The 27,257-nt window shown below is 45.0% G+C and overlaps 1 long non-coding RNA gene across 1 annotated transcript; it reads left to right on the top strand.

Moving 5' to 3' along the window:
* The first annotated feature begins 4,006 nt into the window (after positions 1-4,006).
* LOC135981249 (uncharacterized) lies at positions 4,007-8,908 on the top strand. The gene is made up of 2 exons (XR_010598191.1): positions 4,007-4,614; positions 4,692-8,908. It is a non-coding gene; the product is annotated as an uncharacterized LOC135981249 (long non-coding RNA).
* The last annotated feature ends 18,349 nt before the right edge of the window (positions 8,909-27,257 follow it).

The following is a 27,257-nucleotide window of genomic DNA, read 5'->3' as shown; positions in this document are numbered from 1 at the left end:
TTGGTGAAGAGTCTCTCAAGGCTACCCAGGGAAGGGAATTAGCACATTGGGAGTGGTGGCAGCGGACCAGATCTAAGCTGGTAGTTAAGCTTAGAAGTTTTCATGCAGGCCCCCCACATCTGTACCCTAAAGTTCAGAGTGGGGAAGTAGCCTTGACAGAACCAAAGGAGAAAATTTATACCATCTCCTTCAGAGCTTAAATGACAAACCTACAAGAGGGAGATGTCTGATGTTCTTGATCCCGAATAGGATTGTTTTTGGAGGTCGGAGGGTTTGTTTATATTTGTTTTGGCGGCATATTGGGACAGAATCCTTGGAGTGCTGCCGAATCTGAACATGAGGCCAGGCACAGGTGGGATTATTAGAACATCTTTCATGTCCCCTGGGAATAACCGCACACAATTGTGTTGCCTACAAAACCTGTGCAAACTCCCTGGTGATTCTTTTATCTCTTTTTTCAGATATTTTTCTCAGGCAGGAAACCTGAACAATCCCTCCAGTGGCTAGAACACTAGCCTGATACTCAGGAGACACGGTCATTTCCTTTCTCTATCACAGTCTTCCTGTGTGACATAGGGCAAACCGCTTAGTCTTTCTGTTCCTGCAAATTGGGGATATTAATGCTTCCCTACCTCATAAGCATGTCATGAGGATAAATATATTAAAGCTTCTGAGATACTCTGGTGATGGGGCCATATAAGTAGAGCCGAGCCAATAACTGTTTTTTCACTTATGAATGTAAAGTACTCGTACACCTTGCAGGCTTCCAGTTCTCAGCTTGAGAGAGAGACAAGGTGGGTGAGGTAATGTCTTTTGTTGGACCAACTTCTGTTGGTGAGAGAGAGACCAGCTTTTGAGCGTACATAGAGCTCTTTCTCAGCCCCTGGAAGGAACCAAACCCCTTTCCCACCACCCCCAAGAGGCAATGTAAATATTTATATTAAAAAACCCAGTACTACCTGGATCTTACCATTATTATCTTACCTGGGATTGTTTAGTCTCCAGAAGAGAAGAATGAGGGGGGATTTGATAGCAGCCTTCAACTACCTGAAGGGGGGTTCCAAAGAGGATGGAGCTTGGCTGTTCTCAGTGGTGGCAGATGACAGAACAAGGAGTAATGGTCTCAAGTTGCAGTGGGGGAGGTCCAGGTTGGATATCAGGAAAAACTATTTCACTAGGAGGGTGGTGAAACACTGGAATGCGTTACCTAGGGAGGTGGTGGAGTCTCCTTCCTTGGAGGTTTTTAAGGCCCGGCTTGACAAAGCCCTGGCTGGGATGATTTAGCTGGGAATTGGTCCTGCTTTGAGCAGGGGGTTGGACTAGATGACCTCTTGAGGTCCCTTCCAACTCTGATATTCTATGATTCTATGATTCTATGATTAGCCTCCAGTCCTTCCTCGGAACTGAAAAAGTTGTCTGAACTGGTCAGGTATCGCCAGCTTCCTCAGGTCAATAACTATTCGCTTTGGCATTGGCATGGCTTTCCTAAATTGAGGCTTGTGGCACTCAAGGGTTGGGGTGATCTCATCACACATTCTGAAGTTCTGAAGCCACCGTTCGTCATCCCAGTTTTCCAAAATCATGCAATGTCACGACACCATGCTGGTTCTCCTGGACCAGAAGTGGAAGTCCATCCATGAGCATACCTTGGCAATACTGGCAGTCACCATATCTGTTCCATGGGACCAGAGGAGCTTGTCAGTCACCCATCATGGTCAGCCATCTTTGTCATGTCAGAAAGTTCTGTCCAGATTCCACCCAGCATCTTGCTAATTGCCCACCCCACCGCATGAACACTTGTCCCTCAAGAAAGGGTATTAGGAGTGTGAGTGCCAATGTAGGATCCTGGCTTGTAATTTCGCCTGAGATAGTATTTTAAGTTTTGCTTGCCTGTTTGATTTATATATATTGTGACAGACCCAGACCAGTGGGGTACAGGAGTCTGGTAGAGGGCAAATATACTGGTCACTGGATGAGTAGTTTTCTCTTCCCTGAGTGACCAGAGCAGGGGCTGCACTAGAGTAATCAGGAACCTGCTAAAACCAGTTAAGGCAGGCAGGCGAATTAGGACACCTGGAGCCAATTAAGAAGAAGCTTCTAGAATCAATTAAGGCAGGCTAATCAGGGCACCTGGGCTTTAAAAAGGAGCTCACTTCAGTTTGTGGTGCGTGTGTGAGGAGCTGGGAGCAAGAGGCGCAAGGAGCTGAGAGGGTGTACTGCTGGAGGACTGAGGAGCACAAGTGTTATCAGACACCAGGAGGAAGGTCCTGTGGTGAGAATAAGGAAGGTGTTTGGAGGAGGCCATGGGGAAGTAGCCCAGGGAGTTGTAGCTGTCATGCAGCTGTTACAGGAGGCACTATAGACAACTGCAGTCCACAGGGCCCTGGGCTGGAACCCGGAGTAGAGGGCGGGCCCGGGTTCCCCCCAAACCTCCCAATTGACCTGGACTGTGGGTTCTCTCAGAGGGGAAGGTCTCTGGGCTGTTCCCCAACCCACATGGTGAATCTCTGAGGTAAGAAAATCCGCCAATAAGCGCAGGACCCACCAAGATAGAGGAGGAACTTTGTCACAATAGATAGATAAATATTATACACACATTCTTACTAATATGTGTGAATAAAGGGACCCTTACTAAGGATAAAGGCAGACACCATGTATGCTGCTTTTACCTAAGCCAGATGGGTTTGTTAGTATAATGGGAACAGATAAGAGCAGTAAAAGTGTTCCTGGGCATGGTGGGAGTGTAATATATGAGCACACACTTGAAGACTGCCTCAACTCCTATCTCAAAGCAAGGTCAAGCAACCAGTCGGGAGGGGCAAAGGGGGTTTGGGGGAAGGCAAAACACTAAAAGGCCAGAGAAATGCCTGTCCCTGAATGTAGCATAACCTCACTCTTTACCCCTCCCATGGGGCACAAAAGGGGTGGGATGAAGATCCCAGACCCACGACCCTCTGAAATGGAGTGTGACCATAAGTTGTGAGGGGTGGGACTGTGGGTGTGCATTTCAGGTGGGGAACAGGACACTGGGAAACAAGGCTCTGTGACCTCCGAGTTATGGGGCATGTTTTCTGGAAACTAAACCCAATAAACATTGCATTATCTGCACTTCAGACTTCTGGTCAGCTTTCTGTCTGTATAACGAGAACCAGGGGAGTGAGAGGGTGAATGGAAAGCCTGCTAACGAGGAGCAGAACCACCATCCTTCCATGTCTTCCACCCACCGTGGCCAGAAGGAGAGATGAGCTGGTACTGCCATGGGCAAATGTGTAAAAGGGGTGGGCCGTGGCAACTGCACTCAGAAAGGCAGTTCATAGAGTGTCTCCTGTGAGGCACAGAACCCTGAGATACTGCCTCTGAAGTGGTAGCACTGCTCTGGCATAACAAAAGTGGCAGTGTAGATGCAGGTATATCCATCTACACAGGGTTTTACCTCTCTCCAGCACAGTATATGTGGACACTACAAGCAGGTCTGAGGAATATGCAGGAACATGTACACAGTCAACTATCCAAGTATGCATGCAAGTGTAGACATAGCCAAAGGAGGGATATTCCAAAAGCACAAAGGTTAGATAAGTACTCAGCTCCCAATGAGCATCTGTGGGAACTAAGAATCTAACAGCCCTTTTGTGCCTCTGAGCCTCAGTAGCACCTAAATGTTGGACTTATACGTCTCAGATGGCAATTAGTTACCTAAAGTGCCTTTGTGGATCTAGCTGAAACGTCTAAAAATTTCTCTGAACATCAGACATTAGCTTTGAACATGTCTGGGGAGAGAATGTATGGCCATCCATTTGTGAAAGTTACTAGTGACCCCCCCTTAACAGAGCAGCCTTTATGTCAACCGGGCCATAAGGGGGAAGCAGACACTTCAAGTACACAGTAGCCTGAACTTTTCAACTGTCTTCCCTTCAAGGCCTTACGGTAGTTGGAGCTGGTCCCAAGCCGGTTTTCACTGACCAGATAGCAAAAGCACGGGTCTGACAACCACCAATCAAGTGTTAACACTGCAAGGACCTTTGTCTGAATGTGTATAAAGGATCTGTAAAATGTGTGTAAGACAGAGTTTTTGTACTAAGGTGCAAAGCTCTCCTTTCTTCTGCAGAATAAAGCAACTCTTCCTTATCCCTGTCTGGCTGTTATTGGCTCTCAGCTAGGTGGACCCGATATTTCGGTAACAGTTTCTGGCGACTCCGCCGGGACTATCCTAGCTCGGACATTGGACTCCGGACGGCTGCGGCGAATTGGGAACGGCGCCAACGGGGTGTTTCGCCCCTTTTCTCTGCTTCACCGCAGCCCCTGGGGTTCGTGCTCCGATAAGGTGAGTCCTAATAGGATAAGGAGACACTATCTGGTTCTGGTCTGGTTAACCGGTTAATGAATTTCTGTCTTATACATTTGGGCGTTAGGTGTGTGGACGGAACTGAGCCTCTCATTCGTAATTCCTCAGAGTGGAAGCCATCGCGTGCGATGAAGCTCTGAGGTCGAATTGGGATCCTTCTGTCCCGTCCCCTGTAGCGGTCAGTATTAGTAGAAATTCCTGTAATAGGATCCTATTAGGCCATAATTCCCTCTGTTCTCTGTGTAATTCTCTGTTAGAGTGTCAGCAGGCAGGTGGGTGGGTCTCTGGTAATTAGGCCATAATTCCCTCTGTTCTCTGTGTAATTCTCTGTTAGAGTGTCAGCAGGCAGATGGGTGGGTCTCTGGTAAAACCCTCTGAGGATAGCCCTTTAGATTATATGTTAAGTAAATGGTCTTTACCCGGTGTTTAAAAAGAAATAGTTACACCTTGTGTAGAAATTGATGTGGCTAGTGTTGTAGAAATTGAATTGTGGATAGGATGTGCATTTTCCCCAGAACATGTGCAGTGTATATTGTAGCAGAGGTAAAAGAAATGCAAACCTACCAATATAGGTTGTGTTGTCTCTTCCAGATCACTGGGTGTTTGAAAGCAGGAGTTAGAAGTAAAAGGCAATCAAAAGTCTGGGAAAGTTAATTGTGTCCCTTTTTACGTAAGAATTTTTAAGCTGTGGATAGCTTTGGATCTGGAAGCAAGCCAGAAAGCATCTGTATTAATGCAATTTTCTAACTAATAAGGTAGAAGCCACTGAAACCTGGGCTGCCTATGAAACAAATAAAGGAAATATGGGGTAATTCCTCTGTTTTGCCTAAAATCAACAAGAGTATGTGTATATAAAGGAAATATTTTAAGCAATGACTGACTGCCCAGAAGGGGTAGACCTCTGTTCTTTTGTCTTTCAGATCATCAGAGAAAACGGATGCCAGCTGAATAGCATTCAACGTACCATGCATTCGCTGGCACAATAGGAATTATTTTTATGTTCTATGGCCAAAATTGTTGTTAAAATTTGCATACCAACAGTCTTTGGAAGCAAGGACATGGAAGGTTAACCCACTCCCCATATTGCCCATGGGATCCTTCTGGCTACCTCAGATTTCTAGCCAGAGGGCTGGGGAGGGAGGAAAGCTATTGGACACCAGAAGTTGTACCGAGTGGACTCCTCAAAGGTGGGTGTGCTTGTCCTGGTTTGTTGCTCCAAAGCTCTGTAATAAAGTTATTTTACTGGAAGGGTGTACATGGCATACATTGAGTAATAAGACTAATGTACTGTATAATGGCAATTGTGTATGTGTTCATTTTTGGGAGAAGGTGTATGAGTGAAGAGTGGAAGTTTCCTTTGTAGGTTAAAAGAAGCCAAGAAGGGAAGCAGGAAAAAGAACAGAACGAGTTAACTGGAAAAAAAATAGCCAGCAAGCTCAGTCCAAAGATAAGATGCTGGCCCATCCAAGGACACTGCCCACAGCTAAGACTTGGCTGATAGCCAAGAAAAGGGGGGGCTGAATGTGCCCAAGCAACTATGAGATCTGCAAAACACTGCCAGGCATTAATGAAATGTGTTAGGTTTCTTTTCTCACAGATAAAAGAAGTGCTACCCAAAGACCCTAGCAGCCCTGCCATTGATTGAAACAAGGAGACTGAGTCTATGTAAAGTTCATCAACGAAAGACTGCTTTGGCTCCCCACTGGAAAGGCCCTTTCCAAGTGCTGTTAACCACCAACACCGCTGTGAAGTGCCAAGGACTACCTGCCTGGACCCATGCTTCTCACTGTAAAAAGACCCCTCCACCTCGGGAGGACTCTCCGACTGATAAGCCTATTTCTCCTCCTAGCTCTGCTGTGCCTTCTGGACAGCAGGAAAAAGGAAAAAAGACAAGGTGAAGTGCTAGTAACCTCTCCCTTGTCCACTGACAGACCTACTGTGCCTCTGGATTTTTCTAGAAGAAGCAAAACCATTACAGGGTGATGTGCTAGTAACCTCTCCCCTGTATGATGCTAAATCACACTGTTTCAGGAAAAGAGAAGAAGGAACACTTGCTTCATTGGAACCACCAAAGTCCAGGGATTCCTGACTACAAGAGACATTAAGAACTGACCCTGGTGAAGAAACAAAGAATTATACACTGGCAGGAAGAAACTTGTGGGACCCATGCTTGGGAATGTGGTATAGTACTACACCAAAAAGAAATGTATTAGGATATCAATGAACTGTGATTAACACTACACTAGGGACTGTTAAATTTTCATTACCCTTATTCAGTTTCCAGATCACCACTACATACCCAAATTGCTCACAGGGGGCTGCCATTAGATTAGCACAACAGAGGGTTTGGGTTATTTCCTCTAGAAAGAAAAGTGACTTGACCGGATCCCTATGGGATGGGGCCAAAAGTGCAGCAGCAGTTTGGAATATTTTTAAGAACCAAGAACATGATGAGAAATTGGGGCACAGCTAACCCAGGTACAGGCTGGAATTGGTGAGTTACATGTTATCTCCGCCCTTAGTTCTATGACCCAGAAGTTGCTGACAGAGATGGTATTGAATATCACTGAGGCTGGGAAGGCATTGCAGTGGGATCTAGCATGTTCAGAAATTCAGGATTTCCTGAATGACCAGCTAAAGGCCATTCGGAATGATCTAGAGCATCAGGCTTGGCCCACTGCCCTTACAGACACATCAGGAGTACCATCTGATCTGTGGCCATGGAGACATACTTGGAGACTTTCTGGGTGGAAGTGCAGACATTCTCAGTGCTCCTTCCAAGCATATGGACCGGTTGGGGGGGGGTGTGGGCTCCCACATACCGAATCCTGCCGGGTCCATGGGGAGGATGCATGTGGGATTGGGTAATTCACCAAGACATCTGGGAAATTAGATCTCCTGGTATGCCCAATCGATTTTTAGTCAGTGCTCCTGGGATTACATCTGACATTTGGATGGGGTTAGGGAGTCAATGGACATTTTGGCCGTTACAACCCCCACAGCTTCAGTGTATCCGTAAACTGAAGCCAGGAGAAGTTGTTACTCTTCATGACTACGTTTGCTGGGAGGGTAGGGGACAAGGAACTACCCTGACAGGACACTTATTTTTTCAAGCTAATGATAGCTGTGTTTATGTTAATGACACCATATCGCAAGACATACATTTTAATCTCACTACCACTGCAGGCAACCATATCATTTACTGGCCTGCAGATAGAGTTTTTCAAGTAGCCCTTAAGTTCCAGATACCCTTTAATTGGACTAGTTTAGTATCTGATAGATTTCAGAATTTGTTTTCACTGTTACCAGAGATTCAGAAAATCTCTGAAGTACAAGGGCAAATTCACATGCTTCAAAATATATATCAAGTTGAAAAGTATTCCTTTCATACTGTTGATAGAGTATCTATTTTATGTACTAAGTATGATGTATTGTGCTTTATGACTAAGGCTGTACAACAACCCCATTATAGTATTGCTATGGGAATGTTATTGCTTGTATTGTTATTAGTTATCTTAGGATTATGTTATTGTTGTAAAAGACGTAATAATAGTAATACCTTTCATGTCCATGCTCATCATGCATTGTCATTACATCCAATCAAAACCCTTTAGGTTGAAGCATCTAAAGTAAAATCTGAATTCCAAGACTTAATGCAAATAGAGATTTGAAAATGTTTGTTGTACTAGTATACAAAAGGGGGGGTTGTGGAAGCAGAGAAAGAACTGACAGGAAGGGGATGCAATGCATGACAGTTCGTTAGCAAGAGTTAGGCTAACTGTAACCCTAATAATGCGAGATTTGTAGAAGCAAGGAATGTGTGAGGCGAGTGGGAAAGAACTGTGTGAGAAGTTGTTGCGACCTTGTGTAGATAATATGGAATGTAGACTAAGAGTCTACATTAGTGAGCAAAACAAGATATCAGAATGACCTATGTATAAACAGAATGCTGCTGTTGTTTTCCATGCTGTATCTCTTGATCACACCTTTAGTTTTGAGGACCTCCTTCCAGACCTTGGGTCATGGTTTACGGGGCTCTTTCAAACAATTGTTAAATGGATTCTTTTCTTTCTATGTGTTATTTGGACAATGATACAATGTGCCAAATGCCTGTGTAATGCTATGATCAAAAGCTCTGCTGTCCATAAGAAAACCCAGTATCTGTCCCTCCAGCTTGATCGCAAATTGCATAACGGGCCTGACAATTTTTGAATTTGTCAGGCCCGAAGGGGGGACTGTGAAAGTTACTAGTGACCCCCCCTTAACAGAGCAGCCTTTATGTCAACCGGGCCATAAGGGGGAAGCAGACACTTCAAGTACACAGTAGCCTGAACTTTTCAACTGTCTTCCCTTCAAGGCCTTACGGTAGTTGGAGCTGGTCCCAAGCCGGTTTTCACTGACCAGATAGCAAAAGCACGGGTCTGACAACCACCAATCAAGTGTTAACACTGCAAGGACCTTTGTCTGAATGTGTATAAAGGATCTGTAAAATGTGTGTAAGACAGAGTTTTTGTACTAAGGTGCAAAGCTCTCCTTTCTTCTGCAGAATAAAGCAACTCTTCCTTATCCCTGTCTGGCTGTTATTGGCTCTCAGCTAGGTGGACCCGATATTTCGGTAACACATTGTATCCAGCAATGACATCATGGCATCTCGTATGCTCCCTCGTGGTTGTAAAGCCCAATTTGCAAGGAGCAAGATTTTAATGGATGTCACTTAGAAATATGCAGGGTCCCGATGAAGACTTGGCATGATGCTTGACTGTTTTTTCAATCCGTTTTTCTTGTGCGTCTTTCTCAAACTGTTTGATAGTTGTTGACTTTTCAGGTCTCTCCTTGGCTGTGTCTTCAAACTTATCTATATTTATGTTGCATGAGCTGAGATTCTGTTTTAGGTTGTTTTTGAAGCATTTGTGTTGACCACCTTGCTTGTGCTTTCCAAGTTCCCTAATCCTGCAAACACATGTGCATGTGCTTAATTTTACTCATGCAAGTAGTCCAATTGACGTCAAAGGGATTACTCACATGCGTAAATTGAAGCACTCACATAAGAATGCCCAGGACTGGGATCTATGGTACTGAACTAATATGCCCTGGAGTCCATGAAAAGACTCCATTGAGTCCAATGGTCAATGATAGGGCCCTTAATGAATGACAAGGGGGCTGGTAGTTTTTTCAGATTGATTTTAATGAGAAGGGGCAGCTATTTTTTTATACACGGGAGAAGGTGCCCCTGTACAAACTGTCTCGGCTAACTTCTTAACTTCAGTTAAACTACAAATATGTTTACTTATTCATTACTCTGGCAGAGCAAGTGTTAATGCTGACATTATTTCTGTGTAATGAGTCATATGTTGTTTTCCTAACTATTCCCAATATGTTTTCTTGCCTAATTAGATAATGACAGAATTGCTCAAAAAACAATGTTTTAATGAGGCCCACAGCAGCTTATTATAATCCATAATAATGGATGCTTTCTACAAAGTTCTCCTAACTTTGGGGAATTATGTCAAGATTAACTTTACTGGCATAACCAGTGCTGGACAATAGCATTTACTCTTTCCCTTTTTTCCTTTCAATATCTTCACTTTCTGGCCAAATTCATCTCTGGCATCATTCTTTTATGCCAGGGCTACATTTGGCCCATTGTGTCCAAAGTCATGACAAATCAAACCAGGTCACTGCGGGCATGGGTCTAGGATCCTTGCTCACACTGACTAGTACTGACTCATACCAGTAGCCTCATTGAGATCAAGTACTACTCAGAGCAAGTAAAGCAAGATAGGCTTAGGTTCCAAATAAACTAAGAAGAATTTTAATGCACACAAGAAAGACAAGAAGGGGCTTTATCGGATACATAACAATATGTTAGGGCATCTCGAACCTATAGGCTTGATTCTCATGTCCTTACACTGAATAGCCTCTTACTCTGAGATTGGTCTTTTTGACTTCTACAGGACTAGCTGCTGAAAACGTGTGGGTAGGGGTATCAAAATCTGCCATTAAAAAGCCAAAAAACTATGTTAGGGAAAGAACCAGAATCTCCTATTTATCTGGAAAAAACAGTGCAATCCTGAGTGTTTTACATCAATGCAACATTAATATAAAGGAGTGTGAAGCTGATGGTTAAGTGAAACACAATTGGCCAGTATAAATCAGCATCGCTCCACTGATGTTAATGGGCCAGAAACCCCAGCTAATGTAACTCGGAGTGCCACTTAAATCGATGTGGCTGTATCTCCAGCGGGTGTAAATCATCTTTGCTCCACTGAAATCAATTGCACTCCAGCTGGTGTAAGCTCGCATCACTACATTGCAGTCAACGGGACCAGATCCCCAGCGGGTGGAAATCAGCATTAGCTCCATTGGTGCTAATGGGTGAGACCCCCAGCTTTAGTAAATAGGTGGAGCTCTACTGAAGTCATTGGACCAGAACCATAACTGGTCAAAATTGGTGTCATTCCACTGAAGTCAGTGGGGCTTCATACATTTATACAAGAGGAGGATCTGGCCCTTACGCTCATAGGATTTCCCAAAGCACATAAATGACTTAGGGGCACAAGCCCCTTATTGGGGCAGTGGTCTGGCTCGTTATACCCAATTGGCAGATCATGTCCTTAACTTGTAACCTGGTGTAGATATATAACCCACACACCTCCTGGGTGTGGTGCTCTGTCCCACCTGGTGGCACTGAGACCACTTAGGTCTGGTCTATACTACCCGCCTGAATCGGCGGGTAGAAATCGACCTCTCGGGGATCGATTTATCGCGTCCCGACGGGACGCGACAATCGATCCCCGAATCGGCGCTCTAACTCCACCAGCGGAGGTGGTAGTAAGCGCCGCCGACAAAAAGCGGCAGAAGTCGATTTTTCCGCCGTCCTCACAACGGGGTAAGTCGGCTGCAATACGTCGAATTCAGCTACGCTATTCACGTAGCTGAATTTGCATATCTTAAATCGACTCCCCGCTGTAGTGTAGATGTACCCTTAGAGAGAGATATTAATGAGTGTGCCCTACAGCCTTAGTTTAGAGCCATGTGGCTTTTAGATCATGTGGTAGAGGCTCATGCACTAAGCTGCAGAAGTCCTAGGTTCAATCCTGCCTACCGAGGTCTGTTAGTGTTACAGATGCACATCAAATTATCTATCCACAGGGGCAAGTGTGAACTGTCTTGTGTTCACAGCTGCCCAACCTTAGCCATAACCATAACCCTGCAGAGTTTGAGGAAGCTCTGGGGCAGACTCTTGTTCCATGACTGAACTAACCTGTAGAAGCTACCAGTTCCCCTTTGTCACAGAAACATAGGGATTGCCAGACAGGATCAGACACAAGGTCTATCTAGTCCAATAGCCTGTCTATGATAGTGGCTTATACCGAATGCTTCTAAGGAAAGTGTAAGAACCTCACAGTAGGCAGATGTGGGAGAATCTTCCCCCAACATTAGGTCTCCTCCTAATCTCCAATAGTTAGAGATTAGTTTAAACCTTCAAGCATGAGAGATAATCTCTCTACCAATTTTTTTCTTTAATTATAACTCTTGATATTGTGACAGTCAGCAGCGACCCCCCCCCACCCTTAATAGCTAGCAGACGTTATGGCAGCCAGTGGCCATTAGGGGGAAGCAGACACCTCTAGTACACAGTAGCCTGAACTTTTCAACTGTCTTCTGTTTCAAGGCCTTGAGGTAGTTGGAGCTGGTCCCAAACTGGTTTTCACTGACCAGATCGCAGAAGCATGGGTCTGGCAACCACCAATCAAGTGTTAACACGGCAAGGGCCTTTGTCTGAATGTGTATAAAGAATCTGTAAAATGTGTGTAAGACAGAGTTTTTTGTACCAAGGTGCAAAGCTCTCCTTTCTTCGGCAGAATAAAGCAACCTTTCCTTATCCCTGTCTGGCTGTTATTGGCTCTCAGCTAGGCGGACCCGATATTTCGGTGACAGTTTCTGGCAACTCCGCCGGGACTCTCCTAGCTCGGACATTGGACTCCGGATGGCTGCGGCGAACTGGGAACGGCGCCAACGGGTGCTTAGCCCCTTTTCTTCACTTCGCAGCCCCTGTGGTTCGTGCTCCGATAAGGTGAGTCCTAATAGGATAAGGAGACACTATCTGGTTCTGGTCTGGTTCTGTTCTGGTTAACTGGTTAATGAATTTCTGTCTTATACATTTGGGCATTAGGTGTGTGAACGGAACTGAGCCTCTCATTCGTAATTCCTCAGAGTGGAAGCCATTGCGTGCGATGAAGCTCTGAGGTCGAATTGGGATCCTTCTGTCCCGTCCCCTGTAGCGGTCAGTATTAGTAGAAATTCCTGTAATAGGATCCTATTAGGCCATAATTCCCTCTGTTCTCTGTGTAATTCTCTGTTAGAGTGTCAGCAGGCAGATGGGTGGGTCTCTGGTAAAACCCTCTAAGGATAGCTCTTTGAATTATATGTTAAGTAAATGGCCTTTACCCGGTGTTTAAAAGTATTTCGGTAATGGGTATAGGCGGAAAGCCATTTGACTGTTCTGTGTTACAGGAAGCTACTGTAGAGATCTCTGGAGTTTCCGCCTCCCATGCCTTTCTGCTAGCTCCTGATTCCCCAGTTAATCTCTTGGGCAGAGACCTGTTGTGTAAACTGCGTGCTCAGATTTTCTTTTCAGATGACAGGATCATCCTCCGGTTACCTCAAAACCAACTTCCCCAGCTGTGTGCTGTATTGACCCAGGATTCAGAGGACTCGATCCTGCCTGCGGGCCTGATCCTACCCGAGCGAGTCAGACAGGAGGTACAAGCCTCCCTATGGGGTACTTCAAAAGCGGACTTGGGCACTCTCCGGACAGAGCGGGTACGAATAACCCTGAAGCCAGGCATTGACATTCCTTGAATTCGTCAGTATCCCGTCCCCCGAGAAGCTCTGTTTGGCCTCCGGAGTCTTATCACCACATTCCTGCGGTTGGGAGTGCTGGTTCACACCAAGTCTCCTTTCAATACTCCCATTCTGCCAATCAGAAAACCTAACATGGATTCAGAGGGAAAACTGGTATACCGATTTGTCCAGGACTTACGTGCAGTAAATAAGGTTGTTCAAGCTAGATACAATGTGGTACCTAACCCCCACACAATCCTGACTGCCATTCCAGCAGGTACTGCTTGTTATTCGGTAATAGACTTGTGTAATGCTTTTTTTTAGTATTCCTCTAAATAAGAACAGCTGGAATATCTTTGCATTTACATGAACGGACCCAGAAACTGGGAGAGCAGAACAACTGACCTGGACTCGGCTACCACAAGGATATGTAACATGCGAAACGGACACTATTCCCTTGTTAAATTGTCTTCAAGTAGTGCATCATCAAGAAAAACCTCGACCAGATCTTTCAGATGTGCCCATTCCAAATGCTGAACTGGAGCTGTATACTGATGGCTCGGCACGGGTTGTGGAGGGCCAACGGGTATCTGGGTTTGCAGTAACTACTCAGTTTGATGTATTACAGTCTGCTCCCCTGGGACCTTCCACCTCAGCCCAGGTGGCAGAATTGATAGCCCTCACCCGAGCATGTGAGCTGGCAGCAGGTCAGTCTGTAAATATATATACTGACTCGAAATATGCCGTTGGCGTTTGCCATGGGTTTATTACCTCCAGTGGCACTACAATAGCACATGGGCCCTTGATCCTGGAATTATTGGAAGCCATACACCTGCCATCCGAGATTGCCATCATCCATGTTCGGGCCCATCAGAAGGGAAACGATCCCACCGTCTGTGGGAACCGGTTGGCTGATTCAGCTTCAAAAGCAGCCTCCCTACAGCCTTATGTTACCAACCAGATGGTACTCGCATCCTCCACCCCACCAACTCCCGTCCCAGCCCCTTTTGCCCCTGAACCATTAGAGGTCGAGCGTTGGGAAAGCATGGGGGCCTCCAAGATGCCAGAGCGGGAATGGCAACTACCTGATGAGAGAAGAGCCCTGACCCGAGCTGCTCTGCGATCTGCCCTTTTTAAACTACACCAGGAAACACATGGTGGAGCAAAGGCCATGGCAGCTACTGTGAATAGACTTTGGTATGCCCCTGGAGTATTCCAGAAAGCCAAACAAGTCCTTGCTACTTGTGACATCTGTGCAAAATTCAATCCAAGGGGGGAACCTAAAGGCCCCCCCGGAGCCAGGTTATGGGCATACACACCCTTCAAGCGACTTCAAATTGACTACTCAGAAATGCCTAAGTACCAAGGCTACAAGTACCTTCTTGTAACTGTATGCCAACTGACTGGCTGGACCGAAGCATTCCCGACTAGACGAGCAACTGCCTGGGAAGTAGGAAAGACCTTATTAAACCATGTCATCCCTAGGTTTGGCCCTCCTAGGTCTATTGACTCTGATCAAGGGACTCATTTCACCGCCCAGGTTATTCAACACATTGGTAAGGCCCTAGGTATTACCTGGCTTCTACATACCCTTTGGAGACCACCATCCTCTGGACAAGTGGAAAGAATGAACCAAACTTTAAAGCTTAAGCTCTCCAAATTGTGTGCACAGACTGGGTTAAAGTGGCTTCAGGCTCTACCTTCGGCCCTCTTGGCAGTTCGAACTGCCCCTAGGGACTGGCTCCGTCTCTCACCCTTTGAACTTTTATTTGGCAGGCCATACACCAGATTTGCTGATCCAGGATCTGTAACTGATTTAGCCACTGATTTTGGGGTGACGAGGAGCTAACCAGATATGTTGTTTCCCTCCAAACCACTCTCAAATCTCTCCACAGGTATGCGGCTCAGTTTCAGACCCTACCTGCTGAGGTACCTGCTCACCGGATCAAGCCAGAGGACTGGGTCTATGTCAAAGAATGAAAACATGAGCCTCTCCAGCCCCAGTGGGCGGGCCCCTTCCAAGTCCTTCTTCCCTCTCACACTGCCATTCGAGTGAAAGAGCGAGACACTTGGATACACCACACCCGAGTCAAGCTAGCCTTTAGGACGGGGCCAGAAGCAGACGACTTCGGACCTCGAGGGAGCACCGCCAGCTCTTCCCACCGCGACCCGGAAGAGCCAGAAGCAGATGATACCTGGAAAGCTGAACCTCTCGAGGGACTAAAGCTTCTGTTCTGGCGAACAAAGTCCTAAGACATTATAACTATGGGTTCTCAGACGGTGCTGCAGTGGCTATGACTTTTGGGTCTGCCCCTCGTACAAGCTAACCCACACCCAGCTGCTAAACTTCTTCAGCGAATGGCCACCTTGGGACACTTGTCTGATTGTTGGCTGTGTCACAAAACCTGCTCTGAGGAAGGAATAGGGTTGTGGGCTGTACCTGCAAATCTCTCTGAAGTACTCTCCTTACAGGTAGTACGGAAAACTGAATGGGCATGGGTTGGGGAATATCAATATGACAAATATGGGAGGAGGTCTGAAGTTTGGCATTATTACTGGGCAGCTAAGGGGGTCCCTCTTTTTGAAGTTCTTGGGATCGGGTATAACCTGCCCCTTTGTTTGGAGAATGCTAAAGGAAACGGGAGGGAAATGGGTTACCTCCCCCTAGAAGCCTGTGATCAAACCCTTCAGTTTAGTGTTAGGAATGGAACCTTTTACCCCTTAAGAATTGTTGTAAACACCATGCTAGACTCACGCCAAATCCTCAACCTGGGAACCTATTCTCATAAGCTCTTCACCCCCTTGAAAGGAGCTTGAATTAAACGAGCCGAAAATCCCCTAGTAGTCAGGCAAACGGGATTTCATTCCTTTGTTCGTGCACTTAGGGAGTAGCAGAGCTCAAAAGGGCGCTAGTAAATATTTCGGCTGAACTTGAAAAGGCAGCTAATGCCTCTTTAGACGCTTTCCAGAAGTTACAACGAGAAATCGATGAAATAGCAGAAATAACGCTGCAAAATAGGCATGTGTTAGATGCCATGAATGCTGAATTAGGGGGGGCTTGTGCTCGCATCGGGGAAAAATGTTGTTTCTATGTTAATCATTCCGGCTTAATTGAGCAGGATTTACAAGCCATTAAGAATGCTGCTGTTGTTTTCCGTGCTGTATCTCTTGATCACACCTTTAGTTTTGAGGACCTCCTCCCAGACCTTGGGTCATGGTTCACGGGGCTCTTCCGAAAAATTGTCAAGTGGATTATTTTTCTTCTTTTCTTTCTATGTGTTATTTGGGTAATGTTTCAATGTGCAAGATGTTTGTGTAGTGCCGTTACTAAGGGCTCTGCCGCCCGTGGGAAAACACAGTATCTTTCCCTCTAGCTTGACCACAAATTGCGTAACGGGCCTGACAATTTGGGTTTGTCAGGCCCGACGAGGGAACTGTGACAGTCAGCAGCAACCGCTCCCCCAATAGCTAGCAGCTGTTATGGCAGCCAGCGGCCATTAGGGGGAAGCAGACACCTCTAGTACACAGTAGCCTGAACTTTTCAACTGTTTTGCCTTTCAAGGCCTTGAGGTAGTTGGAGCTGGTCCCAAACTGGTTTTCACTGACCAGATAGCAGAAGCATGGGTCTGGCAACCACCAATCAAGTGTTAACACAGCAAGGGCCTTTGTCTGAATGTGTATAAAGGATCTGTAAAATGTGTGTAAGACAGAGTTTTTTGTACCAAGGTGCAAAGCTCTCCTTTCTTCGGCAGAATAAAGCAACCTTTCCTTATCCCTGTCTGGCTGTTATTGGCTCTCAGCTAGGCAGACCCGACATTTCGGTGAAAATATTCTGCATATGCATATAAATATCCTATCACTCTTTGAACCCCACTAAATTCTTGACCACAATTACTTCTTGTGGCAATGAGTTCCCTAGAAAAACCATACATTTTGTGAAAATTGACTTCCTTGTCTTGATTTTGAATTTCCTAACTTTTAATTTGATTGATTTTTCTCCTGTTCTTGTGTTATGAGACCGGAGAGGAGACATTCTTGATCTACCTTCTATAGACAATTCAGTCTCCACCAGTTGGAGAATGAAAACAATGGTATAGTAGGTGATGGTCTGTTTCCATCTTGGCATTTTATCAGAGGCATTTTATCAGTGGTTATTCTGACGTCGTTTAATCAGTTCTCCCTAAGAATCACCTGCATTGTCAACTTTCTCCATAACCCCCCCCCGACTTTTTATAGGTCCATATCTGAGTCTGCACTGGAATCAGAGTGAATTTCACATGATCTATGAGTTTATGGAAATATTTTCCACATACCAGGCCCTGAGTTCTCTCTCTGATCCCACATGATTGAGATGTACTGTTTTCTGCAGTCCTGGCCGCCTTAAAATTCTGTAACAGTTGTGCTGGAATTGAGATTCTGTGATCTTAGCACACTGGGAGCTGAGCATAGTCTAACGAGAGAGAATATAAAATGTATGGGCCTGTATATTTGACAGTGTCCTCTATTGAGTTGCAGTTTCAGAACAGCTCAGGTATTTGTATGATTCAGACCATCATCATCAAGTGATCCATCCCCTGTTGCCCATTCCCAGCTTCTGGCAAACAGAGGCTAGGGACACCATCCCCACCCATCTTGGCTATTAGCTGTTGATGGACCTATCTTCTATGAACTTATCAAGTTCTTTTAAAAACCCTGTTACCGTTTTGGCCTTCACAACATCCTCTGGCAAAGAGTTTCACAGGTTGACTGTGTGACAAAATGCTTACTTTTGTTTTTTTTAAATCTGCTGCCTATTAATTTCATTTAGTGACCCCTCATTCTTGTGTTATGAATAGTAAATAACACTAACTTATTTTCTCCACACATCATGATTTTATAGATATCTATCATATCCTCCATTAGTCGTCTCTTTTCCGAGCTGAAAAGTCCCAGTCTTATTAATCTCTCCTCATATGGTATCTGTTCTATACCCCTAATCATTTTTGTTGCCTTTTTCTGCTTTTGAGGATAGGGGTTACAGAATGGAAAAGCTATGCAGGTGGTCTTCAGACCCCTTTTATGTCAGCATCCTTTTACCTGAGTTTCAATCTACAAAGGGCACCCAACCTAAAGCACTGATGATAACTGCAATTCACCTTTACATCAAGTATAAGAGGCCTGTGATTTACAAACAGAATTTCTTGAGGTCTGGCTTTACTGATTACAACAAACTGCAGACAACCTCTAAGTAGAACGCTGGAAGTGTGCTACTCCCATAATAACCCAGTGGTCGGTGGATTGAAACCAGGGTCAGCTAGCCCTGGCCTGTTTCTTATTCATGGCCATTTTATACCCATAAATAAATTTAGTCTGGAAAGTGGAAGAAGGTTTCTAACCATCAGAGGAGTGACATTCAGGAACAACCTCCCACTAGAGTCAATGTAGTTATACAACCTAACTAGATTTAAAGTGGAGCTGAATAAGTTTATGAATGGGATGTTATGTTGCTGCCTGCAACAGCAGTAGACTAGACTCAGTGACCCTGGGGAGGGGTCCTATGTTCCTATTGGGATTGCCAATATTAAAGAGCCCTCGTTATGCACAATCATTTTGGGCAAATCAAAGAAATGGTGCAATCAGAGAAATCAGGATGGTGACACAGAGAACTTGCCCCTCTCTCACAGCTGTTTATTACATTTATTGAGAAAATATCTTCCTGTATATCATGCTTCTAACGGCGTCCTTCACCACCTTGTTTCTCAGGCTGTAGATCGGGGGTTCAACATAGGGAACACAGAAGATGTTGTCTTGGTCCAAGGTGTAGCCAGAACTGGGTTATAAACACATAAAATCAAAGTACCGTAGAAGGTAGTGACAGCTGTCAGGTGAGAAGCACAGGTACAGAAGGGTTTGAGTCTCCCTTAACAGAGTGGATCTTTAGGATGATGTAGTAAGAAGACGGCCTGAAACATAAGGCTGTGTATCACAGGCCTGGTGTGAGGCCTGAACTAAAGTAGTCAAAACTTTGCAGATATAAAGCAAAGCCAAGCTGTGTGCAAGAGGCAGGCCCCTTTCACAGAATCTGGCAAGAACAGGGCTGATATTGCAGAAACACACATGCTTAAGTTATGCTAGGCACAGGAATACATACGCCAACACATCCCAGAAAGATGGCAGCAGAACACCTTGATACCAAACACCTTCCCCAGAGATAACAGGAGCACGCTGACCCATCGTAAGGATAAGGTCAGGATGGCAGCATGATGGATAGAGACATTTTAATCAAACCAACATGTACAAGGTAATGGGCAGCCCTTGGATCCGTCAATGGGTGGCGCCCTAATACGACAGAGGGTGTCACTCTGATACGTCAGGGGCAATATGTAACTTGTTTGTATTGGAGTATAAAGTTGTATCTCAGAGGGAGTGTCTTTGGCCAGCCTAGAGAGCAGTGGAAAGTCCTGCCACTGACTGAGCTGTGTCCATTGTCACGAGCATACATGTTTTACTCTCCATCCTGATGCTACTACCACCGTGCTTTGTTGACAGTAAACCTGGCTGGGTGCCTTCGCTGAAAATAGAGTCTGTGGATTTATTGGGCTGTTTAATTGAGGTCTGCTATTTCCACTATCTGCACAGAGCTGGGACAGCACACTGAAAGAACACACAACCAGCCAACATCTGACCAGAGATGGGGATGAGGATGTACATATAAGAGACTAGAACAACTAGGATAGTAATAATGACAAATAGAGTCGACCAGGTGAAATGAATAACATCTGTGCTGTGTATGTCCGAGCAGGACAGGTTAAGGATGGGGAGGGATGTCACAGAAGAAATAATTGCTGACACTGTAGTGACAGAAAGACAAGCTGAATATACAAATTGTTTGGGCAGTTGACAAAGACAACTACCTGCAGCACAGAGAGTTTCCTGGACACGATGACTCTCTAGAGCAATGGGTTACAGAGGACTGTGAAGTGGTCAGGGGCAATGGTGGCCAGGAGGCATCATTCATTGGTCACAAAGAAAAATTGCACAGCACGCTCAGTGAATGAAATTATTCTATTACTCTGCTACAGAACTGATGCGCATCCTAGGCGCAATGACAGAGGAATAAGCAACAGCTACAATGGACAGATTACAGAGGAAGAAGCACACGGGGGTGTGAAGTTGTGAGTCAATCCTGATTAAAAGAATCATCCCAAGATTCCCTACCAGGATGATAATGTAGCTCAGAAGGAGCATCATGAAGAAGGGGACCTGCAGCTCTGGGTGGTCCATGAATCCCAGGAAAATCAACTCTGTCACATTGGTATGAAGGGACCATGTGTGGATTCCTTGTAACAACTCTGACTGCTCCCATGAAATAGTATGTCTTGGGGAATGTACTATGGGTTATGCACACACTTCCCCCCGGAGCTAGTGCACTGTCTCCTCTCAGAAACACAGCACACTGTGCATTGTTTTGCATTCAATTAAATACGTGCAGAGATTCTGCCAGAATATGAGAGATTGTCCAAATCTGAATCCTTCCCATGCCAGAAATGTCCCTTAGGGCACAGGGCTCTGCCATCCCTGTCTCTTTCACACACCCTCTCTGTTGTTAAGTCAGATTAGTTTGGAAAGGAGGGAAATCATCTCTTGTAAATGTATAGACAATAATGAATGGTATAGGATGTTTTCATTTACACTGGTTTTCTCTTCCGGCTTCCAACAATGGCAGTGGGAGTTGATGGCACTTTGCCCCACTGAAACTCAGAGAAAGGGTCCTGTGAAGGATCTGTGTCCAACGCTGGGAATCCCCAGCGGAAAGATGTTGCAGGGATAGTATGTACCTGTAGAGACATTCATGTCACTGAATGTCTTTTTTCTTCCTGAAGGCTAGATATTAAATGGAAAGATCTGCTCAACTTTAGAGAGTCACTGGCATCAAAGGGCAATAACACATTTAGGTGACCATAAGTGATAGCTAACATAAGGACCATAGCAGGTTCTAAAAATAGTTTTTTTCTCTGATTGGGTATATCTACGCGCCATTCCAAGGTGTGATTTCAGCTTGGATATTCCTCAATCCCTATGGCAGTGGATACAGGGTAGACATAGATGGGAAAACCTTTTCCCATCCCCTGAACATTTTCAAGATTTCAAAATATTTTCCCATTCTATATTGGGATGAAACCTGGTCTTTGGGAAAAACTTCACAGAAAATGAAAGATAGAGAAGCCCAACACATGAATAGCCAGGAGCCCAGTGGTTACAGCACTCATCTAGGATAAGGGATGAGCTGGTGGATTTTCAACAGCTTCAGGGAGACCAGCTGACCGTCACTTATGTGACTTGGCCCTCCAGTTAAGCCTCAGATACCACCACTCAAAATGCCACCAAGCAATTGCCTGGTGGGTTAGGATGACTTGACCACCACAGAAAACCTCTAAGGAAGGGGGGGAGGGATAGCTCAGTGGTTTGAGCATTGGCCTGCTAAACCCAGGGTTGTGAGTTCAATCCTTGAGGGGGCCACTTAGGGATCTGGGGCAAAATCAGTACTTGGTCCTGCTAGTGAAGGCAGGGAGCTGGACTCGATGACCTTTCCGGGTCCCTTCCAGTTCTAGGAGATGGGATATCTCCATTTATTATTATTATTATAAAAGGTTGGGGGAGAAAGGATACTGGGGAGAATGTAGTAACACTTATACAAAGAGGTGCATCGGTTTGTCACCATCCATGTCCAAAGAGGATGGAGCTCGGTTGTTCTCAGTGGTGGCAGATGACAGAACAAGGAGCAATGGCCTCAAGTTGCAGTGGGGGAGGTTTAGGTTGGATATTAGGAAACACTATTTCACTAGGAGGGGGGTGAAGCACTGGAATGGGTTACCTAGGGAGATGGTGGAATCTCCTTCCTTAGAGGTTTTTAAGGCCCGGCTTGATAAAGCCCTGGCTGGGATGATTTAGTTGGGGTTCAAGCAGGGGGGTTGGACTCACTGATCTCCTGAGGTCTCTTCCAACTCCAATCTTCTATGATTCTATGTCCATCATCTGCAGTGCCATTCCCCGTAGCTCTCTTCCCTCTAGGCAAACCCACGCATTCTTATGGACACTGGTCCTGAGGCCATGCCCAACACTCCCCAAACTCAATATTTCCCCCCTCAGGCGATCACAAATCTTTCTTCCCCTTTCAAGAGTTGTTTTATTTTTCCCTCCTTAGCATTCCTTCAGTCTACTTAGGCATTGCCTCTACTCCTAACTCTTCTGGACTGAGTTAGGTCTGGCTTATATAATCCCCAGACTCCTCCACTCACAACAGCCACTGGAAGGAGTAGATAATTAGAGTCAGCTGCTTGGCTTCTATTTTGTTGTTGTTGTTGTTCCCCCATGTGGTTCATACTGTCACATGAAGGAGACTCAGATTCAAAACCCCGTTCCAAATCAGGCACTTGGACCTGGGTCTCACAGCCCAGATCAGGCTTACAACCACTGGGCTATCAAGATAGACTTTCTCTCTCTTTGTCCCAGTGAATCCTTTATTATTCATACAAAGTGGAACAGCTCCAACAGGAGAGACTGAGAGACAGCGATGCACCATAGAATGGAAAATAGGTCAGACGTTAGGGCACTCACTCACCTGTGATATTGGAAATATAAATCTATTTCCCTGCTCTTAATTAGGCAGAGAAGGGACTTGAATAGGGGTCTCCCACATCCCAGGTGAGTGCCCTGATAGCTGGGATTTGGCTATTCTTGGGTCGCTCTCTCTATGTCTCTGGAGATTAACCAGAAATTCCACCCTGAACTGAGACATTCCAACTAAAACTGAGACATTCCAACTAAAACATTTCATTTGGTGGAAAATCCATTTTATTAAAAAGTTCCCAGCCAGCTTGAGTGCAGAGAATGGACAGGGTCCACTTTGTGAGCAGCTGTTCAGGATTTTGATTTAGCCTCATCAGTCAATGTGTGGGCCCAGGTGTGACAGGAGACTGGGCAAGAGCTGCTGACTCAGCCCTGTGTCAAGGCAGCTCCCATTAAGGGAAGCAAATGGGAGCTGGCTAGAAAAACCTGCACCTAATTGGTGAGTGGGAGACAGTTACCCACTCAATTAGCCTGGGGCTATAGAAAAGGCTGTGAGGAAGGCAGGCAAAAGTGGGGGAGGTTGGGGAGTGGTGGCAGAGATAGTGCAGTTCTTCTGGGTGTAGCTATGAGAACCCAAGCTGTGTATGGCAAAAAGGTGGTGGGAACAGACCCTGTAAATGAATGACACCAGGGGTTACTGAACCTCAGGGTCTCTGAGTGACTCTGTCAGCCCAGCAGGACCCAAGAGGGTTGTGCTATACCAGGTCTTATTTAAACTATTCCAACCCTGCTCTGAAGACAGAATTTATAATTTGCTTGGGTGCTTTTCTATGGTGTCTATTGCTATAGTGTCTGAATTTATTTTCAAATAGCCCTGTGAGGTAGGGAACTGAGGCACAGAGAAATTGAAGTCAAAACTTGCCACTAATTTTGGGTGCCTAATTTGAGACCCTGCAACAGCCCAGAACTGGAATTGCTGGGACAATCCTGCTCAGCCCCTGGGATGTTGCCTGCCCAGGGCAGATGGGATCTTGAAGGGATTAAACTGGGAAGCTCTAGCAAATCTCTATTGATCCTGTGTGAACAGCCATTTTTTCAAATAGTCAAATTTGGGCTGGTTTTCATGGCAATTGCATAAGGCACGGCCCTATCAAATTTCAAGTCACTGCTGCAAAGCTGGGGGTCATCAGAGCTTCTCAGGGGAAAAGGCATCAACTATATATATATATAAATTTTAATGTGGGCAAAACAAAGCCCTTTTTCCCCCTAGCTTCAGTCTCAGAAATGGCAATCCAGGCTGAAATTTTCCAAATAAATACATTTCAATCAATTCAGCAGCAGCATTTTAAGTCAGGTCAAGACACCAACATGAAACATTTCAATTTTGGGATGTCCAAGTGTTTCATGTTGATTGAAAGTTTCAAAACAAAACAGTTTGACAATTCCAAATGGACATTTTTCAGAATTTCCATTCCATTCAAAAGGTTAATATTTTAAGTTTTTGCCTTGATTTGGGATGCAAACAAATGTCGAAAAGTCCGTTTTTCCCATGGCATTGAAATGCTGAATTTCACACTGCTCTACCCTGTAGCATACCCTCAGTTACAGCAGGGTAAAGGTGTTTTATTCTAGGGTAGCAATAGGACAAAAGCACTCATGCGATGTGATAGGGAGCTTTGGGGTGCAATGGCTAGTCCATGATCCCTGCTAAAGGGGATGGTGATGCAAAGATTGGGGGTTCACCTGAATCAAGCCTTTCAACATTTCCTTTATGGCCTGTATTACAAAGGATGTCAGACTAGCTGGTTACAATGGTCCTCTCTGGCCTATAATCTATGGACCTATTCCAGTGTATGGCACCTTTACACTGATATAACTTCATCCACACTGATGCTTATATCAGTATAACTATATCAGTAGACAAGCACATTCCTAGCAGATCCAGCAATACCTCTACATCTTTCAGCTGTATGCCAGATCTAAGTTTTGGCACGTGGCAGAGATGAAACCTGTACTCCTAAATCTAATTGCCACTTTGGGCATCTCAATCCAGAACCAGGCCCCATTGCTATTCCTGAAATCCCCACTCAGCTGAGGCCAAACCCTATAGGTGCCTAAACTCACTTGGCACCTACATTTTTGCAGTAAAAGCTCCTCTGTGCCTGTTTCAGCCTCTGAGTATGCAAACGGCTACTTCTTTCTGAGCATCGAGATGCCTGGCCCTTCCACCTCACAGGAGAAGAGATTTGACCAGGGGTCTCCCACCCCTCCTGTGGGCACTCTAGCCGCCAAAGTATGGGTTATTCTGGTGTAGTTCTCCCTCAGTCTCTCCTGTTGGACTTTGTTCTACTTTGGACTCTGTGATTTATTATCTCCAACCTCCAGGAGACATAAGACATTTTAACTATCTCTTCTGAGGTTCATGCTGCTTCAGGGATATTGTCCCTAGTTGCCACTGAACCAAATAAGAATCACTTGTGTCAGCCACACACCATTCTACTGGGATCAGTGATAACATACCTCTTTCTCCACAGGTCGGCTTAATCCATTCATCTTTGACAGAATAGGAATAAATATTCTCTCAATCTTTTGCTTTTGGACTTTAAATTAGATTCCCTGTCATCAGCTTTTCAGATATCTTGACTTGATATTTATTTTTGGCTTTTCTGCTTCAGAATAAAACACAGTGGAAAAAGGTACATAATGCTACAGGATTGCTTATGTTGACAGTATCTATTTGCAGAAAAATCAAATAGTGTAAGATAAATAGCAGACAGGGAAAACCATAAAATATAATCTCTTCTTTTCTTATGTCTTATTTTGCCATCTCATTTATTTAGTCTCAAATGTGTTCTTTTGCATGATGAATTGTGGTGCTAGCTCAAAAATTCTAGCGCGGATCTGGCCCTGGAGTGACAATTTGAAGAACTGAAGTTCTCTATTTACACACAGAATGGGTACAGCATAAATTAAAGGCAACTCAAGATTCCAGTCTACAATAGTACATCTCCTTCTGACAGTCTGCAGGGCAAGGCTGATGCACACCAGCAGGTAAGAGGACCAGAAACAGAGTCCTCAGAAAACTTTCTATCACACACCTGGTTGTGTGCCTGTTCTGGGGAGGAACATGATATTTCTGCCTCAGCTTAATATCACTTGTAACACAATACTCTTGGTTCTGTCATTGACACTGGGGATCAAGCCCAGGACCTCGGGATCTAAGAAAATGAACTACCTGATTTAAAATGTCTGTTTTTGTTAGCTGTGTGTGGTCCAGCCTCTGGAGGGGGACAGAGAACTATGAAGTGTGAGCTTAGGTTACACAATCAAGCTTTATCAGCTGTATATTTAATAATCAAAAAAATAATCCAGCACTTACTACTGGAGAAGCCGGTCGTGTTCCCTGTATTAGGTTACTGAGCACTTTCCATTCTAACAGCTTCTTGCATTCTTGTTTTTGAGAAGCTAAAACACCGCTATTGTTTGCAGAATGGGTTTTTGAAATTCAGTTGGGAGAAAGCCCTCAGGCTTGAGAAGAGCATTTTTTTGTTTTTGTTGTTTTTTGTTTTTTCCCCTTGAAATTCTATTCAGGTTTAGCTGAGTTATAGCTTTTGACAACCACTGTCACCCCTTTCTTGCTTCAGTTGTGAGCAAAATTTGAGCTTTCTGCCAGAATAATACCTGTATTCTAAACAGATGGGCCTGTGTTACCACCAAAAAAAGCAGCAGATGTTGACAATGTTGCACCTGGAATAGTGACTGCTTCTGGACCTGCTCAACCAGAGTTGATTTGGGCAGGAGAGAGCCACCTCTGTATTACCTACATGGCCCAGGGATTCATTCCCGTCTCTGGGGATTTTATGTGGGCAGGTCCTACCCTAGCTTCCCCAGAGGACGAGAGAGGCAGAATACTGGGCCAGGCTCCCCACAGATCCTACACATCTCCCCGCTCAGCTATAGGAAAACAACCTGTTCTTGCAAAGGCCTGTAGCGCAAGTGGTAGAAGTCTGTAATGCACTGCAGGTGGTTACAGGTGCAAACCAAGAGGTTGCAGAATGGAGGTGTTGTAACAGAATTGAGTTTTGCCTTTTTAAAAACCCAGGAAATTACATATGCAAAACTATATTAGCAGAACATCATTTAGGTTTCAGGGCATCCAAAGAAGTGGGTTGTAGCCCACGAAAGCTTATGCTCTAATAAATTTGTTAGTCTCTAAGGTGCCACAAGTACTCCTGGTTTTTTTTTGATCATTTAGGTTGTCTACTCAGTCACCCAAAAGTTAGTCTGTTCTATACACTGAACAAGGCAGGGATCCAGTGGTTCTAAGAAAAAACAGCCTGTGATAATGTAATTAAAGACTATCATAATGCAAACACCTAAGAGGGCGGAATTAAGGTTGCATGGCAACCACAAATCTGGCATTTCCTAATTTTCAATGGTGGAATTTTTCAACCTAAATAAAGTCTTTTGAGCAGGGTGGTTTTTTTTTTTTTTTGTATGTTTTATTTCAGGGGGTGGG

This window comes from Chrysemys picta, chromosome 2 (assembly GCF_011386835.1).
Source record: "Chrysemys picta bellii isolate R12L10 chromosome 2, ASM1138683v2, whole genome shotgun sequence".
NCBI classification, from domain to species: Eukaryota; Metazoa; Chordata; order Testudines; family Emydidae; genus Chrysemys; species Chrysemys picta.
The sequence above is the reverse complement of the archived record's forward strand: the minus strand, read 5'-3'. Positions and strand labels throughout refer to the sequence as shown.